The 21727-nt window shown below is 37.4% G+C and overlaps 1 long non-coding RNA gene across 1 annotated transcript; it reads right to left on the minus strand.

Moving 5' to 3' along the window:
- Window positions 1-242: 242 nt before the first annotated feature.
- LOC107731145 (uncharacterized) lies at window positions 243-19687 on the minus strand. The gene is made up of 3 exons (XR_001638748.1): window positions 19547-19687; window positions 3384-3433; window positions 243-690 (listed from the first exon to the last, which is right to left on the minus strand). It is a non-coding gene; the product is annotated as an uncharacterized LOC107731145 (long non-coding RNA).
- Between the last annotated feature and the right edge of the window lie 2040 nt (window positions 19688-21727).

A 21727-nucleotide genomic window follows, 5' to 3' on the forward strand; every position in this document is an offset into this window, starting at 1 on the left:
TTTGAAAAAGCACTGAGAAGCTTCCACTCCAGCCTGCTTCTTGCAAATGCTAGTTGCCTAGCAATGCAATCGCTGATTTTATGGTCTGTGAAGTTCACAAGAGCCAGAGAGAAAGACACAGACTGAGAGAGAGAGATATCGAGAGACAGCGAAAGAGAGAGAGACTAAATGGATAAAGAAAGACAGAGAGCGACGGGGGTGGGAAAGCATTTGAATATTATTTCAAGCGATTTTCTTTCAAATCTGATACTGATAAATCCAGAGAACACTGTATGACGATGACTGTATGATATGGGAAACATGTAACATATTGATCTGTTTATTTGCACATGCGGAGATAAGGTATGCTGCGGGAGCCAATCCGTCTTCATCTATAGGCTACGTTGGACTATGTGCAAGCAGTTTAGATGATTATGAGACACATGATTTAATATAGAGATCTAGAATCTGCTTCGTTCCAGGTCTGTGTTTTTGCCTTTACAACACATGAGACCTTCCGTTCCTTCCTTCTGCACATACACAGAGCGAGTGAGAGACAGCCAGGGCTCATCTTAGATCCTAATCTCCCAAGGCTCGCCTCCACGAGGAAGTTCTCTTTAACCATCCTACGGTTTTCGTCTCTTATCATTTCAGCCTCCCTGTACCACCTCAGAGAAGAGCCAAGTTCAAAGCGCCATTCAAAAGCCGCCTCTGTAAAAGAGGAGCAGGAAATCTAATTAGTATGAGCGACAAAGAAATTAAAATAACCTGAGCTGTATTCGTGGCACTGAGGTTATGGACATTGTCACGCTGCAGGCTGAATATTAAAACAGGCCTTTTCTGTATGTGACAGAAGAGCTCTGACTCAGGTGACAGAAATCGGGGTCAGTGGTTTGTCCAAAAGGGCTGTATCATCTTCCATTTAGTATAATGAAGTACTATAACCCAGGGCTTATTACATTGAGGAATAACAAGGAATCTTGGCTTTGGTTATGTGGTTATTGGACTATGAGCTGGTTTCTTACCAGGACACAATAGGACACAACTGTTTTGCAATTTACACTGCTCATACTTTACCTGGGTTAACAATTAATCCTATTCATAAACTGATGTTTCACGCTGTACATTCAGAAACCCTGGTTGACATTCTAATTTGCATATTTGTCAGTGTCACTGATTGGACGAATGAGGTACATGGCTCTAACACTGAATGGACTTTTTGGTGGACTATATATGCAAGAATAAAACAGACTCTTCTTTGCTTCAACTCCCATTTTCCATCATCATTTGGCATTTTTCCCCTCAAATGCTTATTTTCTACAAACAAATTATGTAGCTGCAAGCTCAAACCAAATATATTCTGTGCCATCTTATCCGAATTTACACTTGTTTTCTCTGCTGATTCTGTGAGTCGTTTGTTTGCAAGTGAATTATTGACATTTCCTTTTTGACAGTCCACACTTTCCAGTCAGCACTTAGGGAGACTGTAAAATCTCAGCAAGTACTGGAACAGCCACTCCGACACTTCAGTTACAGACTCTCTAGGATCTCCACAAATGCACAAGCATTGATGAGTGAGTTTTTTGAGTAACAAAAAATGTTGTGAAATAACAAATATAATTTAAAATTATATATGTCTTTGCAAAATGTGAAATGCATTGCATGTATTTTGGCTTTTGCATAAATGTATGCACGGTCACATTTTTCTTATGAGATCAGGTTGACAAAAATGTCAGGTGAGAAGGGGCTCACATGAGATATCACATGACTTCATAGGTGTTTTGAGCACAAGTGGCTGGCAAAAGTGGGATGTTGTTGATTTCCATATTTAATTTGCATCCTTTTTCTTCCTTCCTTTCGGGCTGGAAGAAAACATCAAAATAAATGAACAATGCTGCCACATTACAGGCTCGCACACAGCAGGAGTGTCACACACGCATGAATGCGTTTACAAAACTGAACAGTAATTTGAGAACTGCTACCATAGTCGAGAGAGATTCAAGAGACACTGAGCAATTAAAAATGAAGGAATGGAGAAAAAAACTCCATTTGGACTCCTGTCTTATCTCATTTTCCTCCTCCACTCTTACCTTGTCTCACTCTTTATCTCCATTGCTGTCATGTCTCCATCTCCCTCCCCACTTTTGTCCAGTTTCACTGTCCTTCTTCACTCTTGCCAAGTCTCATTCTCATCCTGCACTCAACACGCCTTTTCACTGTTTATGACAAACGACAGATGAAATCATTCATTTTCAATGAGTTCTAACCCACTGTGGTTGTCAGATCAAAAGTGGATCAGTCATTTTGGATAGAAGCATCTGCCAAATGCATAAATATAATAGATCCAGTCTGACTACACGATGTGCACCATCCTCCAAGACCTTGTTTGTGAGATGGAAATTTATATATATATATATATATATATATATATATTGTTTAACACTGTACTCACTGTAGGACATCCCATCATCCACATCAGAAAAAGAAGGTACGAAAGCTGTCACTGGGGCTTTGCACTCTACTAAAATGTACCGTTTGGGTACTACTGTATGTACCATTTATGGGTAAATTAGGTATAAATAGTGTACCTTTTGTAAATCCATTTTTTCAAAGCAACCCAATAAATACAGGGTAAATGATCTGTGTTGTAATCCTTTACTGAAGGCATAAACAGAATCATGGAAGCTTCACAGCAAAACGCTCATAAGACTGCCACTAGGGGGCGAATTGCAACAGCTGTTTTCCGGGGTCATAGATCGTGAAAAAGTAACTTCACAATCCCACTTCAATCTTGTCCTGTCTATCTTCCCCTAACAAGATTCTGCATTGATTCACCATCCCTTTCAAACCTTCTTTCCAACTCTGTTTCACTGCTTGAGCACAAACAGAAAGCTAAAATTAGCAACTGCAAAGCAAATCTGCAAAGCAACCTTTTAAAGATTGTCTCCAGTAAAGTTAAATCATTAGCAACCTAGTTCAAGATGGTGTGATGATATTTAAATCATAAGATTCGCTTTTAATAAAATGCATCATGTAAAAGTGAAACCCGACAATGAAGGTTTCTCAGTGGCAAAGGAAAAACTGCAGCTATCAGCTGTGATTTTTTTTTTTTTTTGTCACAAGATTAAACACTGCACTTTGAAAAAGTGTGTCATTGCCAGCTGGTGATTTCAGACTGATCTCCAGCTTAGATGGTGCATTAGTCACCTATGACCTTCACACACCTAACATCTTCAGATCCACAAGTGTTCTTTAGTGGCTGATTCCTTCTTTCTGTCTGTGTCTGCCTGAGGTTTTTTCTATATATGCAGACTGAAATATACTCAGGGATACACAGTACTACTTATCAATCAGAGAATGTGAACAAACTCAATCTCTTGAACATCAAAACATAACGCACGTACCTGTGTTTGATCTTTTCTGGCATCCCGATGTTGCTCAAATCGTTTCATGTCTAACAAGAAAGATCTAATTTGACATTCAGAAATCTTTTTAACAGACATTCATGATGTGTAACAATAAAAAAATGTGCATTTAAGGTTTTGTCTTTGAAAATGTAATTGACGGCAAAAAGCATCAACAATAAGAAGCATTTTGTCAGCTGTAAAAAAGCAGAAGTTTCTTTCCAAAGCACAATATTTCTGTAATGATTTTGTGAGCAGTCTGCCGAACCCCAGCTAAGAGGATGTGGGACATGAATGTTTTATCGTCGTGAGCTTGAAATCACATCACATGCCAGCGATGCGTGCCTCCACTTTGGAGAATTACATAAATGCAGTAAAAACATCTTCATGCTAGCAAGTGCAGGATGAGGCAAAAATGAAGAACATTTCACCAAAATGTAGTCTCTGCTCCGTAATGACATGTTCCTCTCAGCGAAACAGATTGAGCCTGCCCCGTCTGAGTGGGTCATTATATATTTAAAATGCCATGTTTTTAGGAGAGGTTCTCGTCCTAATGACATTTCGAGGTGGGTTAGGAGCTGTTAAATTCTAATCCTGTGAACTGGAGCAGATTAAGACATCCTACAGATTGCCAGAGCGAACAAACACTATTGGTTTTAACAATTAAGGATCACAAGGATGCTTGTTGTCATGGATATAAATGGGAATGAAGTCAATGTTCCTCCAGGAAGGGTACATTATAGCATTAACATCATTACAACCGGTTCCAGGCAAAGCTTCACTTAGATAACTTTATGAAAACCTGTCACTGCAGTTTGCGATCCTGTTGACTGTCCTTTGATCCTCAACACCTGGAAGTCATTGTTATTCGGATGTTACACCTGTGACACATTCTGTCTGGTTCAAATAGACGTGTTGTAACACAAAAGTTGGAGTGAGCCCTTCTCCGTCGCATCAGCAGTTGCCATGGTGACAGTGCACCTGCAGGTTGAGGGTGAATCTGAGGGAAACAGTGCAGGCCTTTACATGTGTCATTTTCTCTTACAGAATATGTAAGTGATTGGTCGAAAGAGGCTTACAGCTGACCTCAGACATTCTCATAGAGTTTCTAGCAGTGTTGTGGGAATTATGACGCCGCTGGGATTTACTAGAATCTTCGGCAGATGTTACAATGCCAGGAAAGCAGCAAGGCAAAAGGCGATTTTTGCTGTAACTGCATCCAGACATCATCAACTTCAGTGTTTTTCTCAGACTCATCTGTGGCAGATGTTCTACAGAAGCCGATGTGGAACGTGTCTCAGCCTCAGACGACATGCACACGGACCACCAACTGTCTGTTCGCTCACTGTCTGATGCATATGCAACACAAAAGTGGCAAGTGCTGACTGAAACCACTACTTCATATCTGTTTGGCTGGCTTTCCATTTCATATTTTATTATTTAGTTATATATTATTATATAAATATTATTACCATTTAAAATAACTGTTTTCTACTTCAATATATTTTAAAATGTAATTTAAAAAAAAAAAATTCTGTGAAGAAACATTTCATATTATTATCACCGTTGAAAACAGTGCTGTGTATGTAATATTTTTGTGGAAACCTTACATTTTTCCTTCATGAATAGAAAATTCAAAAGAACAGGATTTATTTAAAACAGAATTAATTTGTAACCGAGTAAGAATCTTAACTGAATAAAAGGAAAGAATCTTAACTGACCCCTGCAAAACTGTTTTCAAAATCTATTCAAATGATCCACACTGTATATTATTTATTTTTAATACTTTTTTTATAGATTTGTATGTTTAATAGTATATTCATTTCATTATTTATATTACTATATAGTATACTTTTTGATTGGTCGCTGTACATGTTGGTCACATTATCTATTTCTGTCAAACTTAAAACGAATAAGTCAAGAAACAGAAATAAGTAAAAGTCTGGCTATTCATTTTTATAAGAATAATGGTACCCATCTGAACCCATTGCTTTTAATGGGTGAGATTCAAACCTGAATTTCACATATGGGCCCCAAGGCTTAGCATGTCAGAGCACATGTTAACTGCCAGACCAGAACACTGACATTTAAATCCATCTTGATTGGAATTCTCAGAACTGAAGTCAAGCTTTTTAGGTTGTGCTTCCCTGTCACACCACATTAAAATTACATAGGAGAGTTTAATTATTTTCCTGAATTTTTAAAACTAGTTGTCATATTGTATTACTAGGCCTTATTATATTATTGTATCATCTCTGTCAACATATTCATGTTATAGTGGAACATATATAATTCACAGGTATTCACTGAGGTCCTAGACTCAACTTCCAGCGAGTTACATGTCAGACATCACCAGAATCAAAGCTGGCAGTTTCAAAATGGGTCAGCCAATCATAAATTACCTCTCCAGTAGAGCTCCTGAAGCTTTTCTCTTACAGGTGTATCTGAGGAAACCGTATGGGCCTCAACACATGTTTCTTAATGATGTGTTGGAAAATCCACAAGGGGAAATGGTTTGTGTTTTATGTAGGAATGGGAATTGGGAGGAATTGGGAAGAATTTAATGATTTGGGTTCCAATTATTCGGTTCCACAATTGTAGAGTAGAGTAGTAAAGCAGGCTACCTGCAATTACAGAAATGCAATTTCATTGTTAAATGAGCAATAACATTAATGTATGTATTATTTAATACAAATGACAAAACCCATAATCTACATTTTTATATGCATATGTTGTTATATGAACAACACGCCAAACCTGGCTCATCTGGAGTGTTTGTTTGGAACCTGGTGCAGTTTCTTCCTCCGTTTTCTTTTCCTGCACCTAAATAATCGGCCCAAGATCGCCTGAATGAGGTGGTCTCAGCCAGATTGAAAACTAACTCTGGAGCATTTCGATTGTGGTGAGAAAGCAATCCAGCCCAACAAATCAAGCTGCATCATAATCTATAATGGGAAATGTGTTACGTAAAAAGCTGCAGTGTTTGATTCTGTGGGTGAGCACATTAGTTATCGTAGTTGAAAACCAAAGAGAGCTTCTTCATCTTAAACTGTTGTGTAATTACTCTTCTCCGAAACAGGTGCATTACAAGAATGTTGTCCAGAAGAAGCCTTGATTCCCGCTCTAACTGACTTACCAGTTAGAGCGGGAATCAAGGCTTTGTCAGGACAGCATTCTTGTAATGATGCCTACATTCACAAAAAACCCGCAGAGCTAACTTCTTGATGGATGAAGCTATGAAGAAAAAGGTGTACTCTGACCAATGAGAGGACAGTTTTATTCATATGCGAGATGCATCTTGCATAAACACATTTTGGAAATGTTGCCTTGTGAAAGCGAAACTGAACCAAGAGGAAAATGCAACATTGTAACAAGTCCCTGTTTTGGAAAAAAGCAAACGATATACAGGTCTGAAAACAGCCGTGCTCTATGGGTCTGATTCATAGGGTCTGGGTCTGATTCACTTTTAAAAAGAACCGGTTTATTAAGAGTTGTTCTTTCAGGGATGGGACTACAAAGCAAAAGGAACAGTTTGTTTTTCAACCATGAATACTGGCATCTTAACGTCTGGTATCAGAAGCATTTTAGTGGATAAGAAGTATCAGACTATTTTAATAACAGTCATTTATAAAATAAATAAAAAAGTCATCAATTGCAAACCCTACTCAAAATAACTCTTTTTGGTTATTCTTTTATGCAGACTAATTAACACAGGTAAACATGGGACTTGTCTCTTCCAAGATGGCGCCGACTCTTGTCTCTTCCAAGATGGCGCTGACGCTGATGGCTGCCTCCGTGGCGTGCTCCGCAGTTGTTTTTATGTTTTTGTTAGTTTGTGGATACATTTTGTAATATCAATAATAATTTTCCATATTTCTTTCACGTTTCCTATTCACATATTTAGATCTTAAATACCTAAGACTATGTTACATTTACACTAAAGCCAGTGTCAGAGGACTGACTGTAATAATAATAATAATAATTAATAATTCATTACATTTATATAGCACTTTTCTAGGCACTCAAAGCGCTTTACATTGTCAGGGGGTATCTCCTCATCCACCACCAGTGTGCAGCATCCACCTGGATGATGCGACGGCAGCCAGTATAGTGTCCCCGTCACTACACTGGGGCGTTAGGACCCACACAGACCACAGGGTGAGCACCCCCTGCTGGCCTCACTAACACCTCTTCCAGCAGCAACCTAGTTTTCCCAGGAGGTCTCCCATCCAGGTACTGACCAGGCTCAGCCCTGCTTAGCTTCAGTGGGCAACCAGTCTTGGGCTACAGGGTGATATGGCTGCCTGCCTGTAAGCCAATGCAGAGGTGTGTGATGAGAAGCCAGTGTGAAGACAAGACAATTTATCACCGTTCATTACCTCAGTACCTTGAAAATTCGGATAAACTGAAAAGTTGTCCGAAAACCCACTTTAGAAATTGGGGTTATTTAGATTTAGTGTTGTTTTCCACTTTGAAAATAACATTTAGAAACTTATGTCTTACACAATTCAATTTCTTTCAGTCTTTCAGTCCATCATTCATTCTTAGTGAATTCCCCCTGAATGTACTTATCTGCCAATTTCTGCAAATATATATAGAAAAGCAATAAAATTGCCAGTGTTTGTAAGAGCCTCTTTCTCTTAATCCAAAATGGTTGCATACTTCTTTACATTGTATATTCTGTCAGTTGCTCTCTTTCTTTGTCTCTGGATCCAGTGACCTAAAAAAAAATTAAGGGCAAACAGGACAGATCGACAGTGTTTTATGTGTTTTCACCTCAGCAGGACACCCCATGGTGCAGAAAATACTTTTTCTAATTAGACTTAGACCCTCAATGGCTCTGATTTTGGCCTGAGAAAAGAAAGAGCAATGCCAGTCTAATTGTCTGGTGATGCAATGTTTTAATTAGATAAGTTAACAGGCAGGCAGTATTCTCCACCGGCGTCCCCATCATTAACTATATTCATTATCCCTACGGCTGCAGTGACGATTGATCATGACAGATCACACGGGAGAGACTCAGGCCGGAATCCAATAAGATCCAACGTCCTGAATCAGAGGAGCAGAATTAAACGACTGTTAGAGCAGACGAAGGAAGACTGATAATGCACAACAGCCAGCGACCCCAGATAAACTGAGCTCGGTTTAACAGATTTACATGATATCCCATCTAAATACTTCTGCGGCTCTGAGATGCTATCATCCTATCAAAATATTTTATGCCAAAATATTTTATCTGCAGGGAAAAGATCAAAGCTCTTAATCATAATGTCAGTATTTAAAGGATAAAAAATGGTGTTGTTTTTGTTTATTTGTGTGCTTTTGAATTATGCAAAAATCTAAATGTAACTTTCCTCTCAGGCAAACCGATACATCTTTTGATCTCTAAATCATAAGAACTCTATTTTAATTATGCATCATGAGTAATGCTGATAAGAAACATATTCAGGTTCAATGTATTATTTTTATGATGGATGTCTGGATTCAATGCTGAGGTCAATACAGCCACTTCACTTTGGATTGTGGGTAAATTGTGTTTCTAACGAGCCCAATAAACCAATTAGGAGATTTCATGCTAAAGCACACACGTGTCAATAAGCAATTAATGAAGACAGAGGAGGAGACAGAAACAAAGCAACAGGTGCCACATAAAATATGACCAATTCTTCAGTTCTTTCAAAGTCTTATACTCAAAAAAAGTCTACAATCTGCCATATTTGCTCATGACACTCATGTTCGACATCTAAGTTTTTCTAAACCATCACCTGAGCTAGAAATGACACGTAACAAATCAGTCTGAAGAAAGCAGCGAACAAATTGCAAAACATAATGTAATTTTTTTTAAAATGTTGTTTGTTTTAAAATTTTTTATTATTATATATTATTTAAAATTATTATTTCAATAATTAATTCACTAATTTTTGCAACTCAGATAACTGAGACATGCTATTCAGCTAAACTCTATGGAAACTTGTTTCTGCCATGAAAAAAAAAAAACATTTCTCACAATTTGGGGGGGCGGGGGTTTGGGGGGTCAGAATGGTGAGATATAAACTCAGAATTTCAAGATATAAACTCACAATTTTTAGAAAAAATAATTCCAACATGGTTACTTGCAGTTGCAAAATATAAACTTAGATTTGCACCAAAAAGGCAGAACTGTGAGATGAAAAGTTGCAATAACTTGTTTTAACTGGCTTCCTGCAACAACAACAACAAAAAAGTAAAAATAATAAAAAAAAATAATAGCATGTCCCCTCATTAACAACTCAATTAACAACCATTCTATATTTAATAGGGATGTAACGATTCGCTCAACTCACAATTCAATTCGATTCATGATTTTGATTTCACGATTCGATTCGCGCTTTTTTTTTTAACAAAATGAGATTTAAGACAAATTATGAATTAAATTTGTCATTTTATTATTGCTTGGCAAAATGCTGCACGTTTCTTTGTGAAATTGAAATAAGAAAAAAATATCTAAACTTTTCTAAAGACAGTAAGTTCCCCTCAGACATACATTCATATAAACTCCTACCCCTAATTGAATCATGATTTGTTTAGCATCTCAACCGATTTGAATCGTCACATATTTTAAGCGATTTTCAACCGGCTCCGGTTAATCGTTACATCCCTATATTTAATATTATGTGTTAGACTTTCTGAAATGATACCATGCATTTAGATGAGTGTTCTGAATCACAGCTCCTAGCCTGATGTTGACAGTTACTGATGTTGTTGTTGCAGTACTCAATGTTCTGGATGGTGCCTTTAATGTTCTTGTTAAAACCTTGCTTGTTTTAAATGTGGAAGAGAATGCTCATCTGTGTTAAAGATAAAAATACAGAGGGGGTCAGGGAAGGGAAAAGATTACAGGTAATTGTTTTCAGTTTGACAAAAGATGTATATATATATATATATATATATATAATCAACAGAATCAATGGAAGCTCCTGGCTCCTGGTTACTCTAAAGTATTGGCCAAATGAATCGATAGGAACTGCTTATGCACAGCATTGAGCTTTAATCAGGCTGTCCAGCGGTATTCAATAGTCACTGTCTGCTAATAAAAATGCTGCAGATGAATCTCTGTGACAGAAAAGTATTAACAAGGTTGGACATAATATTGAAGGAACAGAGGTGTTACGTTTTTTTGTAATTATAAAAATTATCTTGGCCTGATTGAAGCATTTAGCCATCCTTTCTCACCCGTCTGTTATTCTGAACTTGACCATTGTTGTCTGTAGAAAACAAATAGATTTTTTTTAATAATGTGCTGTTTTTTTTATTATTATTATTATTATGCAGTCACAATTATTGGTGACTGGAGCTTCTCAAGCTTCCAAAGGTATGCAAAAGTATCATAAAATGTATTAAAGTAGTCCACACTGATTTGAGCAAATAATCACTTTTTTTGTTGCACAGAAGAAATAAATCATATGGATTTGAGACAACATGAGGGTGAGTAAATAATGACAGAAGTTTGATTTTTGAGTGAACTTTTCATTTAAATGATCTGCCACAGTCTTTACTTGTAATCTTCCTTCCCACTATAGAGTCTTTTCACAAATTGCTGTGTCAATAAAACTGACTGTATCTTGGAAAGAGACTGTAACAGACTCATTAAATTGCAGAAAAGCCGAGCAAGACGGTGCTACATGACCAGAAATGTCTGATGTGAGTCAGTGGGTCGGTATGCACACATTTCATACTTTGTTCATTTCTTGTTCTGAATACGCATGTGATCACAAGCTGTCACAGAAATGTATGAAACAGATCATTGGCATTCATGAAGCAGAAATGAACAGTGTTAGTAAATGTTCAACAGTGTGAGCATCTCTACATTTCATGGTTTGTAACCGCTTCCATAGTGTAACCATCTTTGCCTGTCAACATTAATCAATGTTTTGACAGTGTGGGCTTTTTGAGAATATATATATTTTTTTAAATGTTCAGTAATGAGGGCTTCTGTTTATTTTCTCTGCAGAGTAAATTATGTTTTTTAGTGTTTGACAGTTTTGTTTTTACATGGAATTATTAGGAGAAAAAGCTATCAAAATATAATATTTGTCTGAGACAGGGTTATAATAGTTTACTAAAACTGAAGCCATTAAACATTTATTTCATGAAGAAAATAAAACTCTACTAAAAATTATTTTATTTCAGCTTAGTTCTGCTAGTTTTATTTAGTTTAACTTGATGTGCCAAAATAAATAAAAAGAAAATGACTAAAAACAGAAAATAATAAAAACTAAAAAACAACAACAACAACTAATACAAATGACAAAAGCACAAAACAAAATGACTAAAACCTAAACTTAACTAAAAATGAAAATGAAAACTGGAAATGTAAAAATAAAAATGAATTTAAAATATTAGTGAAAACTATAATAGTATCTCAGTTATACTAAAATAACGCTGGTTTACGATGAGTAGATGCATAAATCAGTTATGCGAGTAGCTGCAGCGGCCCAGGGTTATTTCAGTATCCATCAATTTAGGTGTTATTTTTGACTCTGAGCTTTGCCTTGAAAAGCAAATTTAGCTCAGTTGTTAAAAACAGCTATTATCAATTGAGAATCATTTCATTAATCATTTCTAGACTTAAATCAACACTTTCCTTTCAAGACTTGGAAAAAGTTATTCATTTATTTATCACATCACGATTGGACTACTGTAATTCCTTATACCTAGGTCTTCCCCAATCTTCACTGGCTCGTTTGCAGATGGTCCAGAATGCAGCAGCCAGATTGTTAACTGGTGCAAAAAAACGTGATCATATCACTCCAATTTTAGCATCGCTCCACTGGCTTCCTGTTTCCTTTAGAATTCAATTCAAAATTTTGTTGATTGTTTTTAAAGCACTTAATATACAAGCCCCATCATACATTTCTGATCTTATCTCATTTAATTCTGCTCCTAAGTCCCTCAGATCTGCTAATAAAGCTCTTTTATATGTCCCACGGTCACGACTTAAGTTTAAAGGTGACAGAGCCTTTGCAGTAGCTACTCCACGGTACCCTAATTTTTTTCAATTGGATGAATGAAAAAATTGTTTCAGTGTATATATACATATACACACACATTTTATACATTTTATATATTTTTATTTTTTTATTTTTATTTCAGTTAAAATTGTAGTATATGTGTAGTGTTTTTTTATGTCTATATTGTTGTCATTCATTTTTATTCCAAGTTTTTGTTTTAGTTATTTTAGTACATCAAAATAAACTAAATAAAATACTTTCGGTAACACTTTCTATGAAGCCCATATTTATAATATATTATAAGGGTATTCTTAAGGCATTATAATGGATGCATAATGCATTATAAAAAACCTTATAATATGTTATATCATCTTATGAATATTCATAAGAACAGTTTTAATGCATTATAATATTTACTTATTTGTGGTTATAGCTTTTAAGAGTATGATTATTTATAACACACAGTGAACATGTTGCATCCACTTAAGTTACAATGGATTACATTTCTCATAGTTATAATGTATTATAAGTCTCATATCTTGCCATCTTTCTTATGCTACTTTACTTAAAGCAATTAAAGACCACTTATAAGTATAGTAATAATAATAATAATAATATTTGTTTCTCAAACAGCCATAAGATCAGATATCAGATCAGATGAATGTGTAATCTGACACATTTGCTTTGAACTATTTTTATTGTAATATCAGTTTGATTATTTTGATGGTACCCTTTAGACAGCTGTTGATAAGTAACTCTGCAACTACATGTCAACTAGCAGTCATTGGAGTATTAGTAGTATACTCCATACATATGTATACATATGTCTGCTAAATATATGCAAACACTTTATTTTGATGGGTCCCCAACAGACAAACTGACTATAACTAACTTTGCAAGTATGTAAACATTCTACCTACCCTAACCTTAAAGGGGTCATATGATGCTGCTAAAAAGAACATTATTTTGTGTAAGAACATATTATACGTTTTTTATAATGCATTAGGAATACCCTTAAAATGTATTATAAATATGGGCTTCATAGAAAGTGTTACCATACTTTCTTTTAGTTGAAGTTGATTTGAAGGACCACAAATTGTTTTATGGTTTTAGTTTACTATAGTAGCCCTGCAGTTGACTGTACATTATCTCTGACATGATTTCAAACGTTATTAGGCTAATTATTATTTTCTACCTCATCTTGTTTGGCCCGTACCCTAAAACCTCCATTTCAGTGCTTCCTCATCATCCAAACACTTCCAGATCAGCATGTTTGATATAATATATTGACATTGTCCCCTATCACCTCTGAAACTGAGAAGTGCCAGATCATACAGCTTTATGAGCTGGGACTGATTTAGAAGGAAGATATAGTGATTATCTGTCCGTCAACAGCAAAAATAAATGTTTTAAAACCCAATTTTCTCACTTTCAATTACCGGCCCATGAAGGGGAGGCAGAGAGGGGTTTGAAGAAATGAGCCGTGTGACTTCAGTCCACTGCCGAACTGTCTGAGTGAGTGAATGAGGTACTTAGCCTCAGTGAGTCTCTCATTCTCATGGCTCATTTTCAGCATTATTTTATGTTGACCAATGATGGCTTCATGAATATTTATATTTGATCTATTTAGCCAAAAATGAGCAGTAGGCTAATTTATTGCAAATGCACACATTTTATAAATTTCTATCTTAACTGTTCAATACATTAGTACCACAAAAGTAATTTCATATGGAGGGTAGATTGTGAAAAATGATGCTTAATATTCAGTTGCCATGCAAAATGTGATTGCGGCTATAAGTGATGGGGTTTTAAAGATTTTTGAAAATTTAAAATGAGTATTCCATTATTAAAATTTCTTTTGAGGTCTGGTTTTGCCAAAGGCAGATTGCAAATGTTCATGAGCAAACATGAAACCTAAACCCATCTGTGACATCACATCCTTTCTGTGTGGGCCTTTATCAGGTGCTTGGCTTTGCTGTCAGTTATCAGTTTTCTATAAGCCTGTATGTATCTTATTTTTTTCTTTGATTTGGGTCTGTTTCCTCTCCTCCTCATCTTTTGAGTTTACATAATGGCATAATGTAGGACACTGGCCGCCAGAAGCAATATCTGTCCTTGGAACACTTGCGAGTGTGAATGGAGAGTATCTATTTCAGGAAGTGGGTTAATGGTAAAAGGAAGTAGATTAATTTTTATGAATAAACAGCATTATTTGTGTCATAAACTGTGTCCAAGTTCCTGTACTGAATTCAGTGGTTCTCAACCGCTGCTGAAGTACCTTCGTTCTGCAGGTGTGTAGAATAAATAATTTCCCGGATATACTACATTTGCCATATTGCCAATCAGTGTCCATTGACAGTCTATGTTTTTTATCTATGATGGACCAACACCAAAAAATAATTTTTAAAACAGAGACAATTGGTATACTTGAAAAATATTTGATAAAAAAAAGCTGCTTACCTTATTTTTCAGCTTTTGTATCTGTTGTCTCCTCAGCTTGTCTCTGTTGATTACTTCAAAATCTCAGCATACACTCTTAAAAATGAAGGTGCTTCACGATGCCATAGAAGAACCTGTTTTGTCTAAATGGTTCCATAAAGAACCTTTAACATCTGAAGAACCTTTCTGTTTCACAAAAGGTTCTTTGTGGTGAACGTCTCGGTTCCCTTTCAGTCAGTCACGTTCTACGTTACGTCAGTCGTGACTGACGAATTGGGATCTCGCCCGAGAGCCCAATCACCTTCGAGTGTAAACTAAACAAGCCAATGACAGTTGGCGTGCGTGTTTCGCCACGCGCACCCCGCCCCGCAGTGCCTCGAGTTGCAAGCAGTATGGCTGGCACGACAAGCACGTACTGGTCCGTACGGACAGCACTGCGACCGTTGCGTACACCACCAGGGCGGTCTACGCTCCCGTCGCATGTCGCAACTCGCCCGCCATCTCCTCCTCTGGAGTCAGAAGCATCTGAGGTCGCTTCGCGCCGTTCATGTCCCAGGCGAGCTCAATCGTGCAGCCGACGAGCTCTCACGTCAGCCCGCCCTTCCGGGAGAATGGCGACTCCACCCCGAGACAGTCCAGCTGATTTGGAGACGCTTTGGGGACGCTCAGGTAGACCTGTTTGCCTCCCCGGACACGTCCCATTGCCAGTTGTTTTACTCCCTGGCCGAGGGAGCCCTCGGCACGAACGCACTGGCGTGCAGCTGGCCTCGGGGCCTACGCAAATATGCGATTCCCCCAGTGAGCCTTCTCGCACAGACACTGTGCAAGGTCAAGGAGGACGCTGATCAGGTCCTCTTGGTAGCGCCATATTGGCCCAGTCGGACTTGGTTCCCCGAACTGATGCTCCTCGCGACAGCCCCTCCTTGGCAAATTCCTCTGAGGAGGGATCTCCTTTCTCAGAGAGGGGGCACCCTCTGGCACCCGCGTCCAGACTTGTGGAATCTCCACTTGTGGTCCCTGGACGGGACGCGGAGGTTCTAGGTGGGCTACCTCCAGCGGTAGTAAACACCATCACGTCAGCTAGAGCCCCGTCTACCAGACACGCTTACAGGCTGAAGTGGAACCTGTTCGTCGATTGGTGCTCTTCCCGCCGGGAAGACCCCCGTAGATGCCAGATCGCAGTCGAATTCGTCGGTCATCCGACGTGACGTCGAGAGTGACCGACTGAAAGGGAAAGAAGGTTCTTCAGATTGTATAAGAAAGAGATGGTTCGTTAAAGTGCCCCTATTATGGGTAATGAAAGGTTCATATGGTTTTGTGAGTCCACCACAACAGGTTGACATGCATGCAAGGTCAAAAAACACTTTCATTGTCTGATAACATGCATTTATTTTTACCTTACTTGCTCAACGACTCCCAAACGATTCGCTCAACGATTCATTTTTCCAAACCCCTCCTTTGCGTGGCGCTAATCTGCGGTGATTGGTCCGATTTGTCTCATTATCATTTCATCATGCCTGTAATGACTGATAAAGCAGCGCTTGTGAGCGCAGGGCTGCTTTGTGTACAGCGTTAGGGGCCATTCACATAGAACGTGTCTTTGCGTCTAAAAACACGAGATGCAGCGCTCAGGAATGTTTTTTTTTTTTAAAGACCAGCGTAGAACGCGAGGGTCTCGAGACACGCTTTTGAGACGTGATGCAATAAGGACAATAACGGAAATAATAGAAATAGCCAAACAGCAGAATTGATAGATACGAATTTTGACATGGAAAAAAAGAAAATAATTGCACTGGTTATGGCATTTGACATCGATAAAAATGGTGTTGCTGCTCAGAGAACAAAAGGACAGAGATCTGTTTGGGTTCACTCCATCCTCCATGCAGACATAAATACGGGGAATACCATCGGCTTGTTCAAGAGCTGAAGCTAGATGGCTAGATAGATATTTCTCTCCAAGCTCTTTTTTTAAGGAACAAGCAACAAGGAATGTTATATAATTCAGGGTATCCGGACACAACCACTATGAGCACTTCGTCCTCCGCCATGTTGCCGTCAAATAAAACAGTTGTCATGCCAACTTGCTACTGTAAACAGAAGCTCGCAACGCTTGCCCCGCCTCCGAGTTCTTCTGATTGGTCCACTACTTTTGGAACTGACATTGATGAGCGGCACTGCGTGTAAAAGTTGAAATTCTTTTAACTTGACACGGCATCTTAAAAACGCGGCACTCATGTGCGAGACGCGAGCGTAACGGTCATGCACGTCCATCAAGCGCATGTTTACATAGAAAAACAATGGAAAAGTAGCTCATTGGAATGGAAACACGCATTCTGTGTGAATGGCCCCTTACCGGGAAACCGCTATTTTTACCGCTCCAAAAGCGGCACCTAGTGGCAAAGAATGAATTTGCATTTTCATTCAGACCAATGCGAAAAGACCAACAAGTGGGCGGGCATTGGCAATATGTTAATGTTTCATGTTAATGTTGTTTTTTCTTTTGAGAGACAATAATGCACCGTGCACTTTCAGATTTAAAACTTTGCACTATGTTTTCATTCACTTAAAGCTGTGTTACACACTGCATCAAAGGTCATTTTCAAAAATCCATAATAGGGGCACTTTAAAGAACCTTTGACTGAATGGTTCATTGTAGAACCAAAAATGGTTCTTCTGTGGCATCGCTGTGAAGAACCTTTTAAGCACCTTTATTTTTAAGAGTGTATACACACTGTAAAAATGATTTTTTGAAGTTGTAAATAAAACAATGATTACTGAACTGTTTTACAAGAAAATAGTCTTTCTACTTTAATTCAATGTGTCACTTGCCATTTCATTGCAATTGTTTTTGAAATTTACTAGCAATTTCTGAGTGAAAACTTTACACCCATTTTATCCCCAGTGGGTTATCAGGTATTTTTGCATGCTGTTGATAGTGTTGCCTACAGGTGAGAAAACCGCACTAAGGAAATGTATAATTTTATTTATATCTAAAAATAACAGAAATACTCTCACCATGATTCATATAATAGCTGAGGGCCTTGATATTTTATTTACTCATTTTTTATTACCCCAAAGTGATTTTTTTTAATTCCGTGTGCAATATTTAAAAGATCTTTACCCAGCAGGATCTACTAGTGAAGCAAATACCAACACATTTAATCGCAATCTCCTGCCCCTGACACAAATGTCATCCTTATTTTTCATGGCTGAAAATCCAATTATCAAACCAGCTGAAGTTATCCTACAAAGTTCATCCTGGCAACACAACAGCTTGTCTGGGTCAGAGCGAGAATGGGATTTTTCAACATGCTGCTCATAATTGAATTTGCTCCTCTGATTGTCGGCTCGGGAGATCTCATCCCACTGACGAGCCCAGAGTTATGTTTGAATTTATGGAAAAACAAGTGTGACTGTTAGCGTGCGTGTGAACCGCATGATGAATTGGTAATGGTGGAGGGACACCGGGAGCATCTGAATGTCTTTATCAGATTGTCTTGGGTGTGACTTGAAAATGCATAATTGAATTGTATTATGAAGCTCAAATCAATGGACGCTATCAATCTGTCCAAACATTTGATGAAAAATCATGAGCTTATAGAGCAATTATTTAAGGTCTGTTTCATGTTGGCACATGTGAGATGATCCTAAATATAACAAGCATGTAAATGATGGAGGACCTTACAGTAAACAGCATGCAAGATGTCTTGTCTTAATGTTCTTTGTTTTTACTAGAGAAATGGGCATGCACTGAAGATAATTATAGTCATGCTGTAAATGTTGATTTTGAAATAAGAAAAATATGTTGTTTTTGTTGTTTTTTAATTTGTTGTTCAGTCTCTTGTCACTCTTTAGCAGTTTTTCCATTCCATAATTTTTCCCATTATTTTTCCAATAAATATGCACTTTTTTTCTAAGTAAATTAAAGGTCCACTTTTACTTTTTTGCTAATTAAAAAGGTTTTGCACATGAAGAAATTAACAGCAATTTTGAAAAATATGAATACAATTATGGAGTGTTACACTAAGTGCAAATAGCCTGCCTTGTTGGCAGAGGCTATTTGCACTAACTCCACCCACCAGTGTGTGGCTGGGCTGGACAACATAACAGAAGACGGCTGTCAATCAATGGCTTAAGTGAAGTAGATGATAAAGTGCATGACACATTCTTTATGACACGAGCAACTCGAGTTCGAATCCACCTTTTGCCGAACTCATTCTTCTCCCTTTTCACATCTCTTATCACATCGGAAAGGCATTTGTTTTCAATAAAAAAATGAAGGAAATAATCGAAAAGTTTAAAATAGTATCGGGCAGGGTTAGGGTAAGTGTAGGGATGGCTTTATTGTCCCAATAAGGCAGCATCCATTTAATAATTCTAATAAAAATGATCATTTACACTCAATACGTTATTATTGCATGCTGTTTTACAATGTACTACAATACTGAGGTGCAGCTATTTGCCACTATTTGCAATTAGTAGTAGAAATAGCAGAAAATACTGCTATAGTGTGAATAGAATCTATCGCTATTTGCACTTAGTGTAAATAGCATATCACTAAGAAAATACTGCTATTTTCACTTTATGTAAATAGAATCTATCGCTATTTGCACTTAACGTTAGTGTAAATAGCATCTATCGCAAATAGCCGCTGCCATAAAATTATGTACACTCACATGAGATGAATAATCCAGCCACATCATATATTAATATTAACAACAGAAATACATTTACCTCGTATCAATTTTAGAATAAATGCAGGAACATCAAGCGCCAAACACGAACACAAAATGTCACAGCGACAGCAATCCAATCATGTTTCCAGACACATGAAAAATGCATGAAAATATTTATGATTGAATCCAAGAATGTCCATTTTGTTGATGTTCCTGAGAAAGAGAAAAACAAAAATGAACAAAACAAACATTTAGCATACAACTTTGGTGACAGCAGTTAACAAACAAATCTAATACATTCATGCCAATAGATGTCGCTATCAAGTCCAAATCACTGGAATGAAGAATAGCCTCATTTAAAGAAAATAGTTTGAGATTATTTAGATTTTTTTTTTATATGGTGAGTTTCTGATGTTAAAGTTTTGATGCTGATAATTGATGCTGATACATGTCTTACAATTACTTTTTCCATTTATGGGAAAACCACATCAGAAAGACACCACAGGTCATGAGAAAGCAGTACCGGCAAAGATAAAAGCAAATGAGCAGCGACTTTGAAATGGTAGTTTGGGGGATGAGGCTATTCTGATTATGCTCTTTGGTAAACCACCGTTCTGTATAATTCATGTTACACCTTTAAAATGAAAATGCAATTTAAAGGCTCTCTGTCAGAATCAGTCATGATCAGATGCCTAGATAGAGGAAAAGGTCTGTTTTTGCACTAAAAAATACTGCCCAACTTCACATACTGTACAGTAAACTGACAGGATTGGAAATATGAGTTTGTTGAGCAGGGAGACTCCAGTATTCAGTAAAAGATTTGTTTCTTGCTTCTTTGACTTTCTTGTCAGTCTTGACAGGGTCAGGCTATCTCAGAAAAGCTGCTTGCATACAATGTGAAGGCTGAGTTTAAAGATAAATAACCTAACCTATACAATTTCGTGCTGTTTCGTGTTGTTTTCCCTCACTTTTAACCAAGCAAATTTCACTGTCAGGGATGAATGTTTTTCAGGGTACAAATATAGATAGTCTGCAGATGCGATGTGACTTTGATATATTTTCTGTAATCTTGTGAAAGTGTAAGTGTAACTTTTTCAAAGTTTGTTTTAAATATTTAAAGGAACTTACAGATGATCTTTAGTCTCAAAAACTGCCCATAATCTTTTACCAAGCAGCTATGGTATCAACAGAATATTCTTTGATCTAACAGCCTATCCTGATACACTGGTATGAATCTCATATATGTGTATTTGTGTGCATAATGCTATTATTGATTCCCTATTTGTACAGTTTGTGTAGTTCTGTAAATTCGAACAGGCGAGCGGTGCTTATTAATACACCGCATGTACTTCTGAGAGCTCAGACTCAGGCCTGCCAGAGATATTTCCACTCGTTTCTGGAAGCAGAATGCTTTTAAAGTCAAATTATCACACACATCTTCCTGTTTGCCAGTGAAGATGTTTGAACTCTGTGTGCGAGTTTGTGTGTGTGAGAGAGAGAGAGCGCACACATTTATATATCTCTCAAGCTGCACTCCTTCCTTAAGAAAACTCCAGAGCGCTGCTCACAGATAGCTTCATCCCCGACTCGACACCCCTGAAAAGGCTTCGGTAAGCCCTTCCGCACTCAGTCTGAGACTAACTGACTGACTCTGTCTGGAGGCAGGGTGCAGATAACACTTCCTCTCTCGGTTTAGGAGCTGAACATACTCTGTAACTCTTGAGAAGAGGAAACAAAGCTGTTTTCCAACTGGATTCTCAGTGTGACAGACTCAACCACAATCAGGGGTTGAACTGAGAAAATCTGCCTAATTAATGCAACTAATTAATCATATTTATATGATATATTTTACATATACACATCATTCAAAATTTTGGGACCGGTATGATTTTTTATTGTTGTTTTTTTTAAAGACTTCTCACCAAGGCTGTATTTATTTGATCATAAATACAGTAAAAACTTTATTGTGAAATATTATTAACATTAAGGTTCTGGCAAGGTAGCTATGCACAAAAAGTTTTTTGTCGGTAAATGTTATCTGGTGTTTTAAAAATGTTCTCAAAACATTAGCACAAACGTATTATTTATACACTGTTCATGGAATGTTCTATTCTGAAACCTTTTCGCTGAACGTTCGACATGCATGATTCAAAACATTCAAAGACCATTCAAAAGTTTGCAAAATGATCAAATGGAATTTTCCCTTACAATTCGTATAACCAAGAGAAAAAAATGGTTT

This window comes from Sinocyclocheilus rhinocerous, unplaced genomic scaffold (genome assembly GCF_001515625.1).
Source record: "Sinocyclocheilus rhinocerous isolate Xijiao unplaced genomic scaffold, SAMN03320098_v1.1 scaffold1600, whole genome shotgun sequence".
In the NCBI taxonomy this organism is placed as follows: Eukaryota; Metazoa; Chordata; class Actinopteri; order Cypriniformes; family Cyprinidae; genus Sinocyclocheilus; species Sinocyclocheilus rhinocerous.